General features: G+C 37.6%; 1 pseudogene; it reads right to left on the bottom strand.

Annotated features, from left to right (window-relative positions):
- Positions 1–10161: 10161 nt before the first annotated feature.
- LOC102835703 lies at positions 10162–10827 on the bottom strand (annotated as a pseudogene).
- Positions 10828–12526: the final 1699 nt, after the last annotated feature.

The raw sequence follows: 12526 nt of genomic DNA, 5'->3' as shown, positions 1-12526 counted from the left end.
ATTAATGGAGTTGGGGATAGGGGTGGAGCCAAGGGTTAATTTCACATTAATTCTAAACAAATTATTATTTGTGATTCAGAGTTAGTACTTTGAAGTCATGTCTTAGATTTGAGCTCTTTGTTAACAGTACTATCTTTTTTTTTCTTTTAATTTTTTATTATGAATGAAGTAAGGGTTAACAGACAAGATAACTAGTTTTACGTTTAATCTATCATATGTTTTATTTCATCTAAATTATTACAATCCCTTCCCTGCAGCAACAGCTATCCTGCTTCCTCTCTGTGATTACTCTTTTACATCTTATTTTTCAAAAATCAACAAAACAAAAATATTCGATGTACACATACAAAACAAAAAATATATATTCATTTAAATGTCCAAAGAGCACATTTTGCAGGTCAGCCTCCTGCCCACAAGCACACAGCTTTTCCAAGTCCATGAGCCTACAATGCACAGCTTCTCTCTCTCTCCATGCTGTTGCCTCTGCCACAATCTCTGCTATAAACTCTTTTCTAGGTAGTGTCTCATGCTCCACTCATGCTCTTTCTTCTTGATTGTCCTGGGGTCCTCTGTTCCTTAAATGAAAGATTAACTACTCCCCACTTTTAGTTACACATCTTCTACAATTATATTTGTGACTATCGCAATTAATCTTGCTATCAATTATTCACAATTGAGTTATAAAATACTATATCTGTCATCACCCAAGCAATTTGGAAAAGAGGAAAACAAATCACTGGAGATTCTACATTACCCACCTCTTTCTGAAACTAAGCACACTCATGAAAGCTTCTAATCAAGCCACTTTGTGCCTTTATAGCGCCCCCCCCCATTTTTGATAATCAATGTCTGAATTGCATGTCATTGTCAACCAAGTGCACTGAGAAAACAAGCATGATCCTTGATACAAAGAATCATTCCACTGAGGTTGGAATTTTGAGCAACTGCATCCATAAGCAAAGGTTCAGTTCATCAAATAGTTGCAGTTTATACTTGCTCACAATATAACACACCTTTATCTTCATCTGGTAGAGTTCTGGTCAGCTAGCTAGCTCAATGGGTACTAGTTGCAAGTTTGGAGTTCACACATGCCTCCCCACACTTCAGACCAGTTGGACACTTCACTTTCAGTTCTAGCCCCCAGTGGCTAGGTCAGGGCCTCAGTGAGCTCAGGAATCAATGCAGCTCCCTGAACTTCAGACTAGCCATCTAGCTCATCTTAAGGTCAACAGGTATCAATGGAATGTGGCCATACTCAGCCCATGTCTTCATTGCTGCATTTCCTCCACTTCCACTCACAAGTAAATCAGGGTAGTCACCAGTGAACATATAGATTGTTTGAAGATTCCCTTTGAATTTCAGTCTTAGAAGGGGGTCTTCCCTGATGAGCTGACTTTCTTGCCCAGATGCCTCTAAAACAAACAGCTTGCTTTATATTCTAACAGCCAAACAGTCTGTCTTTTTTTCCTGTAGATCTTTATTTTAATAAGAATCTTCTGTTTTCTTAGCCATTCTGCATTGTTTTGCATTTATTATCAAGTGGGAATTTCCCACTTCAGAAGGTTCCAAATGGGTCTCAGGAGTCCACCTAAACCCCATACTCCACAAATACTTAACAAGAGACCTATTTCCTTAGGCAAATTTTAATTCCCCTTTAAGTTAATCCAATCAATTATAGGCTGAATACAGACTTACAAGTTTCTGTAATAACAATTGCCAATATTCATTTCTACTAACTTAAATGTCTGTTTTACAATTAGCAGTACTATCATCTTGAAGCATTAATCTTCATCTTAAAAGTTAGTAACATTTTTTTATCTGGGGCCATTCAATCTTCTCTTATAGTCTGATTGTTTTTCTCTGTTGTTAGGTATCTTTGAGTTAGTACAGACTCATAGCAACCTTATGAACAGCAGAAGGAAATACTGTCTGGGCCTAAGCCAACCTCAAAATCATGCTGCTGTCACTGTGCCAATCCATCTCACTGGGATTCTTCCTCTTTTTTGATAAACCTCAAATTTATCAAGCATGATGTCCTTCCCCAGAAACTGACCTCTCCTGATAATATGTATGAAGTATGAGACATGAAGTTTGGACATCCTGGCTTCTCCATGTGACAGGTTGTAAATATGTCTTCCTCCAATCCTGATGCCATGATTTTCTTCCTATAATACAGCTTCTCAAATCATTTGCTCAGCATACAGATAGACTAAGCATGGTGAAAGAATACATCCTTGGTGCACACCTTCCCTAATTTGAACTATTCAGTGTTTCCTTGTTCTGTTCAAACAACTGCCTCTTGGTCTATGTACAGATTCCTCAGGAACACAAATTTCCCAGAATATTATTCTCCATAGTGTTGTCCACAGCTTTCACAATGTTCACAATCGAAAACCTTTGTATAGTCAGTAAAACACAGGTAAACATTTTTCTGGTATTGTCTGCTTTCAGCCAAGATCTCTCTGACATCAGCAATGTTATCCCTAATCCCATGTCCTCACCTGAATCTGGCTTGAGCCTCTGGCACTTCCTTGTCAATGCATTGATGCTGCCATTTTGAATTATCTTTAGCAAAATTTTACTTGCATATGATATTAATGATATTGTCCCATAATTTTAACATTCTGTTGATTCAGCTATCTTTGAAATGAGCACAAATATAGATCCTTTCCAATTAATTGGCCAGGTACCTGTCTTCCTAATTTCTTTGCATAGATGAGTAAGTGCCTCCAGTGCCATATCATTTTGTTGGAAGATTTCAAAGGACTTCTTGTTGGTGTATGGATAGTACACTATCACAGACACCATTGTACTCAAGGCAGATCTTTAAATGTTATTTTTGGTGATGAATGTGACACCATTCCTCTTCAATTAGTTATTCCTGGCATTGTAAACCAGGTGATTGCCAGATTCAAAATGGACAATACCAGCCCATTTCAGCTCAGTAATACCTAGGATATTGATGTTTATGTGTTTCATTTCATTTTTGACAAATTCTAATTTTCTAAGATTCATGCTTAGTACATCCCATGTGCTGACAATTAATGGATGTTTACAGCTGTTTTCCCTCATTTCAAGTAGCACCCCATCAACAAATTAAGGTCTCAAAAACTTTTACTCCATTTGTGTCATCACAGTTTGCTTCATTTTCAGAGACAGGGCTTCTCCATTCATATTTTGAGTGAATTCTAACATTAAGGGCTGATTTTCCAGCACTATTTTTGACAATATTCTTATGCTCTTCATTATGTTTCAATATTCAGTATTCTGGTGCTATCTGACCAACGTTCATATGATTTTCAGTAATTAGAAAATAATCGGAAATATTCTGTCTCTCCTTCTTTTTAGTCTGTCATAATCTAGAATCCCAGCTGAAACATGTCCTCCATGGGTGACACTCTTGGTATTTCAAATACTGGTGGCATAGCTTCCAAAACCAGAGTAACACACAAGGCACAATAGTATGACAAACTGACAGACATATGTTGGAATAGCCTGATGAATTTCATTATTTTTACATATTTACACCACTGAAATTTTACAGCAGAGAAACCAATTGGTAAAGAATCATGAACCAATTCTGTTAACATTGGCCTTATATTAAAATTAATGTTACAGTGGAAATAAAGTCTTCATTAACATGGGTTTTATATTATTCATGTAAGTGGAATTATGTAACAAGCTGAATGTATAAAAAAACATGTAAAATGTATGTAAAATGAATGTAAAAAAAAGCTGAATGTTAAAAGGAGAAAATCAATATGCCATTTAAAAGAAAAATCAGGTATTTCTAGTTCTGGAATCAGTTTTTTTTTTTTTTTTTGAAATGCTACAAAATAGATATAAACCTATCTGGGTTTTATTTTGTTTTGTTTTGAAATCACTGTATGATATTATATTTACATGTAAAAAAATAAATAAGTGTCATATCGGGTAAAATAATTTACAACTGATGTTAATTTTAATTATTCCATATTTTCAAATTGATAAATCCTCCTTTTTCATTTGATATTGGATAATGATGAAACTTTAGATAAATTTATTGTTTAGTTTTGAATTTCCAGTGAATCTTTTGATATCAATTTAGGTAGCCCATAAAACCAGTGTTTTTTAAGTTAGGGAGAACATATCATTCATTCACAGAAGTTCCAAACTTTAGAATACTTTTCATTTATATTCAACATTAAGATGTTTTTCTTCAGCAAAAAATGGCATATTTATGTAAACAACATGTGTTTCCTTTGAAAATACACTACACATGTGTTTAAGAAGAAACAAATTATCCATGGGTTGATTAAGTATTGTTTCTCATGTTAAAAATGTTCTTCTAATTTTTCTGTTTGATCTTTCTATGACCCCAATCTTATTTTTATTATATTATCTTGATTTATCCTTAAATATTTGTGTATTTCTTTGTGAAGCAACAGAGGTCAAGTATTATAGCTTCATATTTGTTCTACATGGTTTCTGTTCTTTTGTTTACACAAGGCCAGCCATTGTGAGGATTTTCACAGAAGAGCATATACTTCATTTTATAGCAGTATTTTCTATGATAAAATTCAGTAAATACTAAAGGTGTAAAGAAAATATCACTAGAGGAATACTAACTCAGGTTCTGGGTAAAAATAAATAAATAAATAAAACACAAGATAGAAATTGTTAATTCCAGTATATACAGTATTGAAAGCAATGTAATTACTTAAATGCCTGGCTCATTACTCTAGGCTGCTCTTGTCTCAAAATATCAAAGATTTGTGTGAGTAGCAGTGATAGAAAACAATGAGAGAAAAAGATGATGAAGTTTGTGTTCCCATGTAATTGAAAGAAGTAAAAGAATGGGTTCAGATAAGTGTATGTTAGGAAGGATTAATTTTCATTATCTTCATAATGGTTAATGATGACAAATTTCAGAAATGATTTTGAGATATACAAACAGATGGGCTTTTAAACACACTACAAATTTGAAAAATAAAATGGTACTAACACCCATTTTTTTTACATTTCTTTCATCCTTAAGATCCTCTTGTGAACAATCTGCAGTTGTTTTTAACTTTCATCATGTCTAACAAGTAAGGTAGTCGTTGTTGTTGTTAAGTGCCATCGAGTTGGTTCCAGATGATAGCAACCCTTTATAGGATTTCCAAGGAGCAGCTGGTGAGCTTGTACTGCCAACCTTGTGGTTCACAGTCCAATGCTTACCCTACAGAGCCATTATTAAGATAATTTACTGAGTTGTTTCTTGTCTGACATAGTTTTGAAGATGACACTATTCTTCTGATATTTTAATTTAAATGTTTTACTATGCAAATTACAGTTATTACTGGAGAAAGAAGTAATGGAGTGGAGAACACTCCTTTGGCAGGAGATGTTCTGTGTGACTTTCTTCTTCCATCCTCTAACTCTCCCATGACAATGTCCTTACTCTCTGCCTAATAGCTTTTTCCCCAGATGTCCCTGCTGCATTTACTTTTACTATTTTCAAACATAGCTACTGTTAGGCCCCAGATGGCCTTATCTGGTAGGAGACCCCAAAAAGATCAACAGGACTCAAGTTCGATGCAAAAACAAGAGGTTTATTTGCCAATGCCTTGGGGTCAACCTTCACAAGGACTCCTGAAACTAGGAGATGAAGGCGACCCCTATCTGTTTGTTTCATTACTTTTTATAGGGTTACACAAGGCAGATTTTGGCAACAGTGCATAAGCATTTTGCAATTGGTGAACATATTAACCTTTAAGCTGATTGGTTTTGACATAAAGTAAGTATTCTGACCTTTATGCGGATTTGTTTCTGGTGGTCAATTTGTCAGTTTCTTGCAGGTGTGGGGTATTTCCAATGATGTTTTAGAGCAGCCTAACCTAATTATTATGACCTTTAGGGGAAATGTCTTTGCTTGTATATTTCCTGGCAGCTGGGTTTAGTCATGCTATAGATAAGTGGAGGCCTAGGTGCTTTTGGATAATTTTTGAAGCCATGCTAAAGTTTGGTCAAGTAAAGTTTCAGTCCTTACACTATAAGCAAAAAAAAAAAGAATACAGTTGTACACTAAATCTATAATATTTTGCTATAATAATAAGACTGATCAGCACAGAGGAATCCATATGAAGAAAGTAAATATATACCCGTTCTCCAGCTCTCCACCATTTCTAACATTTTCCCAAAGGTACTCTTTCCTTACTGACTTACAACATTTATGGGAATAGTCACAGAGAACTCACAGAAGCAACATAACTACAATAACAACTTTAATAACAGAAAAGGACATAAACAAAAGATGTTAAAGAAAGCAAAACTATGGAAATGATGAGGTTCACGAGGAATCCCAATATGAGGCCTCAGCTTCTCAAGTGGTTATGTCTCAAAACATTGTTCATTCTTAGCATTAGGAAATTTTCTATCAGGAAACTCAATGACATTACTTGGCTGGTACAGCTGTTGGTCATTCCTCTCAGCTTTCAGTCATGGTTCAGTCCTTACAATTTGCTACCACCAACAGGATCTGCTCATTTTCTCCAATTCTTCTCCACAGCCACTGCCCCGATCACTGTTACAGGTTTACCCCATCTGGAAAGGTCATAGTACAGGAACGCACTATCTAAAGTACACATTTCCATTCCTGGTGCTTGTACATCAGGAAATCCCATCTGCGCCTATTTATTTCAGGTTTTTATCAGTCACCACCCCCAACCAACCCATATAAAGGTGAACTACAGGATGGTGACTCCCCAGTCAATTCCAGTAAAGGTCAAGCTGTGGGGAATGGGGGAGATCAGCCAGTCCTGATAAATATCAGCTATTAAATCAATTAGTGAATGGAGCTTTGAAACTAGGATCAAATGCCCAAATTGATTTTTTTTTTTTTTTTTTAGAATTCACATTGTTTCCTTTATGAAAAAAACATGTTACAATCACCAGATTATCTATCAAGAATGGATGTAAACTATTTCTTGTTGCAGACTGTGTAAAACTAGTCAGAGGTTCGAGGCCCTCTAGGGCTGAGTGTAACAAATGAGGCCACTGGCAGTTAATGGAAAATTGCTTTCATCTTAATATTCAGGTATATATATTAAATTAATACACGGAGCCTTTGACAATCCACAGATAAATGTGATATTTTCCTAAAGCCGAGACTAAAGGTTGCAAGGTTAAACCTTTCTCCAAAGGATTAACTAAAAATATCTTAGCTACTTCTTGGTTCTTTGTTCTATAGACAAAGAACCCATCCTCCCTAATCCCTTTTCCAGGTGCAGCCCATTCACCTGGGCGTCTCCTGCAGAATTCTCACCTTCCCCCAACTGACCTCTGGGGCTATAGATATGTTAATTGGGCCTGAGAATCCAAGTTGCTGGCCTGGGATTCGAACCAGCGAAGTACAATGTAAAGTTACCTGAATGTCTGGAAAATTACTGATGTTAGCTGTATCCTGTTTTAGTCCCTCCCAGCTTGGTGTGAAACTCCTCCCCTAAATAAAGCAGAGGCCCGGGCCTCCCCAGGTGTGCATTACTGGTTGGAAGGCATGGAGTAAAGATAGCAGTGCATTACGGGTTGGAAGGCATGCAGTAAAGATTGCAGGGCAGTGAGTTGCTGCCTGCAGAGGCCACGATGCCTGTACTCCCAAGCCTGCCCACCAGTGATGTATCCACCCTGGCTTTGGGGTGCCTCATTGTCTCCCTTCTTCTGTTTGTCTGTGTATTCTTTCGCTATCCCTATCGCCACTGGATCTCCCCTCCTCGTGAACCAAACAATCATGACAACTATGTCTAGGGAAAACCCTGGCAATTTCTAAGGAGCTCTGGTAGCGTAGTGGTTACGAATCGGGCTGCGAACCTTAAGGTCAGCGGTTTGAAACTACCAGACGCTCCGTGGGAGAAAGATGAGGCTTTCTACTCCCGTAAGGATTTACACCCTCGGAAACCCTGTACAGGGTCGCTGTGGGTCGGAACCGACTCAACGGCACTTAACAACAACAGTTGTTGTTAAATGCTGTCGAGTGGATTCTGACCCACAGCGACCCTGTGTAGGCTTTTCAAGGAGCAGTTGGTGAGTTTCAACAACCGACCTGCAGTTCAAATGATTTTGCAGTCTGATGCATTAGCCCATAGCGTCACACCAGGACTCTGACCCACAGCGACCCTGTGTAGGCTTTTCAAGGAGCAGTTGGTGAGTTTCAACAACCGACCTGCAGTTCAAATGATTTTGCAGTCTGATGCATTAGCCCATAGCGTCACACCAGGACTCCTAACTAGCTGTTGTTGTTGTTAAGTGCCATCAAGTCGATTCCGACCCATAGTGACCCTGTATTGGGTTTCCAAGGAGCAGCTGGTGAGCTTGAACCGCTGATCTTGCAATTCAAATGGCTTTGTAGTCGGGCACATTAACCCACAGCGCCACACAAGGACTCCTTTGGCAGGAGAATGTTGTTGTTTTGTGCCATGGAGTCGGTTCCGACTCATAGCGACCCTGCACAGGGTTTCCGAGGCTGTAAATCTTTATCCGAGCAGAAGGCTTCATCTTTGTCCCGCAAAACAGCTGGTAGTTTCGAACTGCAGACCTTGAGGTTTGCGGCCAGATTCGTAACCACTACGCTACCTTTATTCATGTAATTTATGTCTGGAACAAGAACTCAGCCTAAAAGTCCTTCCAAACAATGACAAAAACTAATGTAGTGAAACATATCATTAATGTCATTGAATTGTACATGTAAAAATGTTGAAATTGTAAGACTTTTCTTAAATTTTTACCACAGAAGCAAAAAAAAAGTGTAAAATTTGGGGTCTGTTCCCTACTTAATATTACCAAACTGTTTCCAAGTACTCTTGGAAAATATGTTTAAAATATATATCATGGGTTTCCAGAACAACAAACAAATATGTCTTGGAAGAAGTACAGCCAGATGCTCCTTAGAAGCCATGATGGCAAGGCTTCATCTTGTATACGTTGGACATGTTCCCAGAAAGAACCAGTCGCCTGGAGGACATCATGCTCTGAAAAGTAGAGGGTTGGTGTAAAAGAGTAAGACCCTTAATGAGATAGATTAACACAGCAGCTGTAACAATGCACTCAAACATAGCAACGATTGTGAGGATAGCGAACCAGGCAGTGTTTTATTGTTGAACATAAGGTTGCTATGTACAGCTATGGACTCAACAACTAACAAAATATTCTATTACATGATGCACTATAATTTCTTCAACCATTCCTCAACTTTTCATTATGTTATTTACATTTATATATTAGGAATAATAGTGTGATAAAAACTTGCATTCTTCAGTTTCATGCAAGACTATTTCTTTAGGACTGTTTAAGAACTAAAGAGCTCTGGTAGCGTAGTGGTTATGAATCGGGCTGCTAACCTCAGGGTCAGTAGTTCGAAACTACCAGCTGTTGCGCAGGAGAAAGATGAGGCTTTCTGCTCCCGTAAAGATTTACAGCCTAGGAAACCTGCTATCAGTCGGAACCGACTCCACGGCACATAACAACAACAACAAGTAGTTTACTGGGTTAAACCGTGCAACTTTATTAAGGTTTTTATTCTACCCAATAACTTCAAAATAGCTTGAACAACTCTTACATCAATAGTAAGAGAAGGCTTCAAAAAGTTTGTGAAAAAAATTCCATTAACTTTTCATTCTGTTTTTCCACAAACTTTTTGAAGCCCTATCTATAACTTTACTCAACAAAGAATTGTTTTTGATAGCACTGAAGCAAATTCAAACTCAAATCTATCACACCAAGAAGTCAGGAGACAAATATTACAGATAAGGAAGGCAGATTGAAATTCTTTCTTAAGATGACTCAATATTAAATTGGCTATTTAATTATTTTATTAACAGAAATACTTTCCAGGAAAGGTCTACAGTGTTTCTCCAAAAAGAAAAAGTTTAAAAGAGTAACAGAAAAGTCAGTACTAAATGACCAAAGCTTTTTATTTAACTCAAATCTATTTCATGAGCTAACATGAAAGTCTCCCCTGTTTATTAGACTTTGGCAATTAAAAAACAAAAAACCAAGCAGCCTTGTACAGAGCAGTGAAAATGCCAAAGATAAAGGTAGTCTAGAGTTTTACTGTGGGATAAATACGTAAATTTTTAAAAGACCTCCCTCTCTTTGGTCATCATTAACTCTCAGTTCAGATCATTAAATAGAGACACTTTTTCAAAGTCACGTCTTCATTTCTCAAAGATCTTCGATGCTGTCATCGTCCACCTCTGGCCAGTTCTCCTGAATGACATCAATTATGTCATCTGTAAAGTCTCCCTGAATGATGATCTCATCCTCTCTTTTTACTGAGGCACCAAAGGAAAAAATCTGAGCAAAAAACCTTTGTGCTTCTTTAAGATCAATTTCAAAAGTAGCAAGGCCACACACTCTTGTTGCATAGTTCTTCTTTGCTCTGGGGATTTTGGCTATTGTCACCTTTTGTGGTACAATCTTCTTTTTCTGTTTTATTTGACCTCTTCCACCTCTCTTTGCTTTTTCTCCTCCTCCTCTTACCCTGCAATTCCTTGACCCTAGAAAATTCCAGCTTCTTTTTTGAGTGAATTTCTTATGCTAAGTTTTACAAACACCTTTGGATAATTCTCTCTAATCATTGTCTACATTTAGCAACATCAGGCATGTGTTCACAGTACTCTGTTGGTAATGAACAGACTCCACAATAAGGGACTCGGAGTGGGTAATCTGTATCTAACTTTGCATACTCTTTGGATTTCCTTTACAATCATGCACACTGGACTCAGAAAGGTCAGCAGCCATCTCACAAACCCAGATGGTGGCATAGCTCCCGCTGCCTCTACTCCCGCCGCTCACACCAGATGAAATGACACATGCAACTTCACTTCCCCCCAAATTGTTTTTTAAGTAAAATGCTTTCTATATTGTGCACTTGGTTCAGTCCTAACAAAAATTATAGTCATTGAATATTGAAAGCATAAAACTAAACCTTAGAGAAAAGGCAAAACATGATTTTTTGCTTGCTATAGACCTTATCTTGGAAACCCTATATAGGGTCATTTGAATTGGATCTGACTTGTCAGCAATTAACAGCACAACATAGACTAAATAATTTGAGTGAATATTTGCTGGTAAGACTAAAATAGTACAACTATTGTGAAAAACCATTTAACAGATACTAAAAAATTAAACCTAGAAATATCATGTTGTTTGTTGTTGTTGTCAGTTGCCATCAAGTTGGAACCGACTCATGCACAGCAGAATGAAACAATGTCCGATCCTGGTCCAACCCCACCACCGCTGCCACACTTGACGCCATCAATGATGCCACCTGGCTGATCCATCTCATTGGGGGTCTTCCTCTTTTTCTCTGACCCTCCACCCTACCCAGCATGACATCCTTCTCCAGCGATTGTTTTCTCCGGACAATATGTCCAAAGTATGAGATACGAAGCTTAGCCATCCTGGCCTCCAAGGAGCACTCTGGCTGCACTTCTTCCAAAACAGATCTATTGATTCTTTTGGCAGTCCATGGCACTTTTAGTATTCTCCTCCAACACCACAGCTCAAAGGCATCAATTCTTCTACGGTCTTCCTTTGCAAGTTCCATCAAATCTGTTCAGACTTATAGGGAGACCCTGTATAGGCCTTTCAATATGCAACTATTTGGTTTGAACAGTCAAACTTATAGTTAGAAATCCATGGTTTATCCTACAGGCCTTCACCAGGATTCCACATGATAGTAATTCCAAATGATCCAGAAATACTGTATGATCTAGTAATTACATTCCAAATTATCTAACCAAATAACTGAAAGTGAGAACATAAATTGATCCTTGTTCCTGTTACCATGGAGTCAATTCTGATTTACAGTGATCCTATAGTACATAAAAGAACTTCTCAATATGGTTTCTAAAGCTATAATTTCAAGGAAATAAATGGCCACATCTTTTTCCTGAGGAGCAACTTGTAAGTTTGACCTCTCAAACTTTCATATAACAAACACTTAACCACTGTACCATCAGGGATCCCTTAACTACATAATTTTATGCCAAAGTTCATCATAGTATTAGTCACAACAATCAAAAGATGGAAACAAATTAAATGTCTTTTAATAAATGAATAGTATTAATATAACAATGAAAAAGTCCTGGTAACATTGTTGATTACAAGCTGGGCTGCTAACCGCAAGGTCAGCAGTACAAATCTGCCAGTTGCTCCTCAGGAGAAAGATGAGGCTTTCTGCTCCTGTAAAGATTTACAGCCTCAGAAATAAGGAGCTCTACTAGCGTAGTGGTTATGAGTCGGGCTGCAAACCTGACAGTCAGCTGTTCGAAACTACCAGCAGTTCCGTGGGAGAAAGATGAGGTTTTCTGCTCCTATAAAGATTTACAGCCTCAGAAACCATGTACAGCGTCACTATGGGTCAGAACCAACTCAATGGCACTTAACAACAACAACAAAAAGCTAAGTCAGAAATGACTCAATGACACACAAACAACCACAAAAATGAATAGAGAAACAAAATGTGCAATGAATTGCTCAGTTTTAAAGAGAAATAAAGGCCTGAAAA

Source organism: Chrysochloris asiatica, unplaced genomic scaffold (genome assembly GCF_000296735.1).
Source record: "Chrysochloris asiatica unplaced genomic scaffold, ChrAsi1.0 scaffold00066, whole genome shotgun sequence".
Classification (NCBI taxonomy): domain Eukaryota; kingdom Metazoa; phylum Chordata; class Mammalia; order Afrosoricida; family Chrysochloridae; genus Chrysochloris; species Chrysochloris asiatica.
Note: the sequence above shows the minus strand (reverse complement) of the source record. Positions and strands in the feature narration are given on the sequence as shown.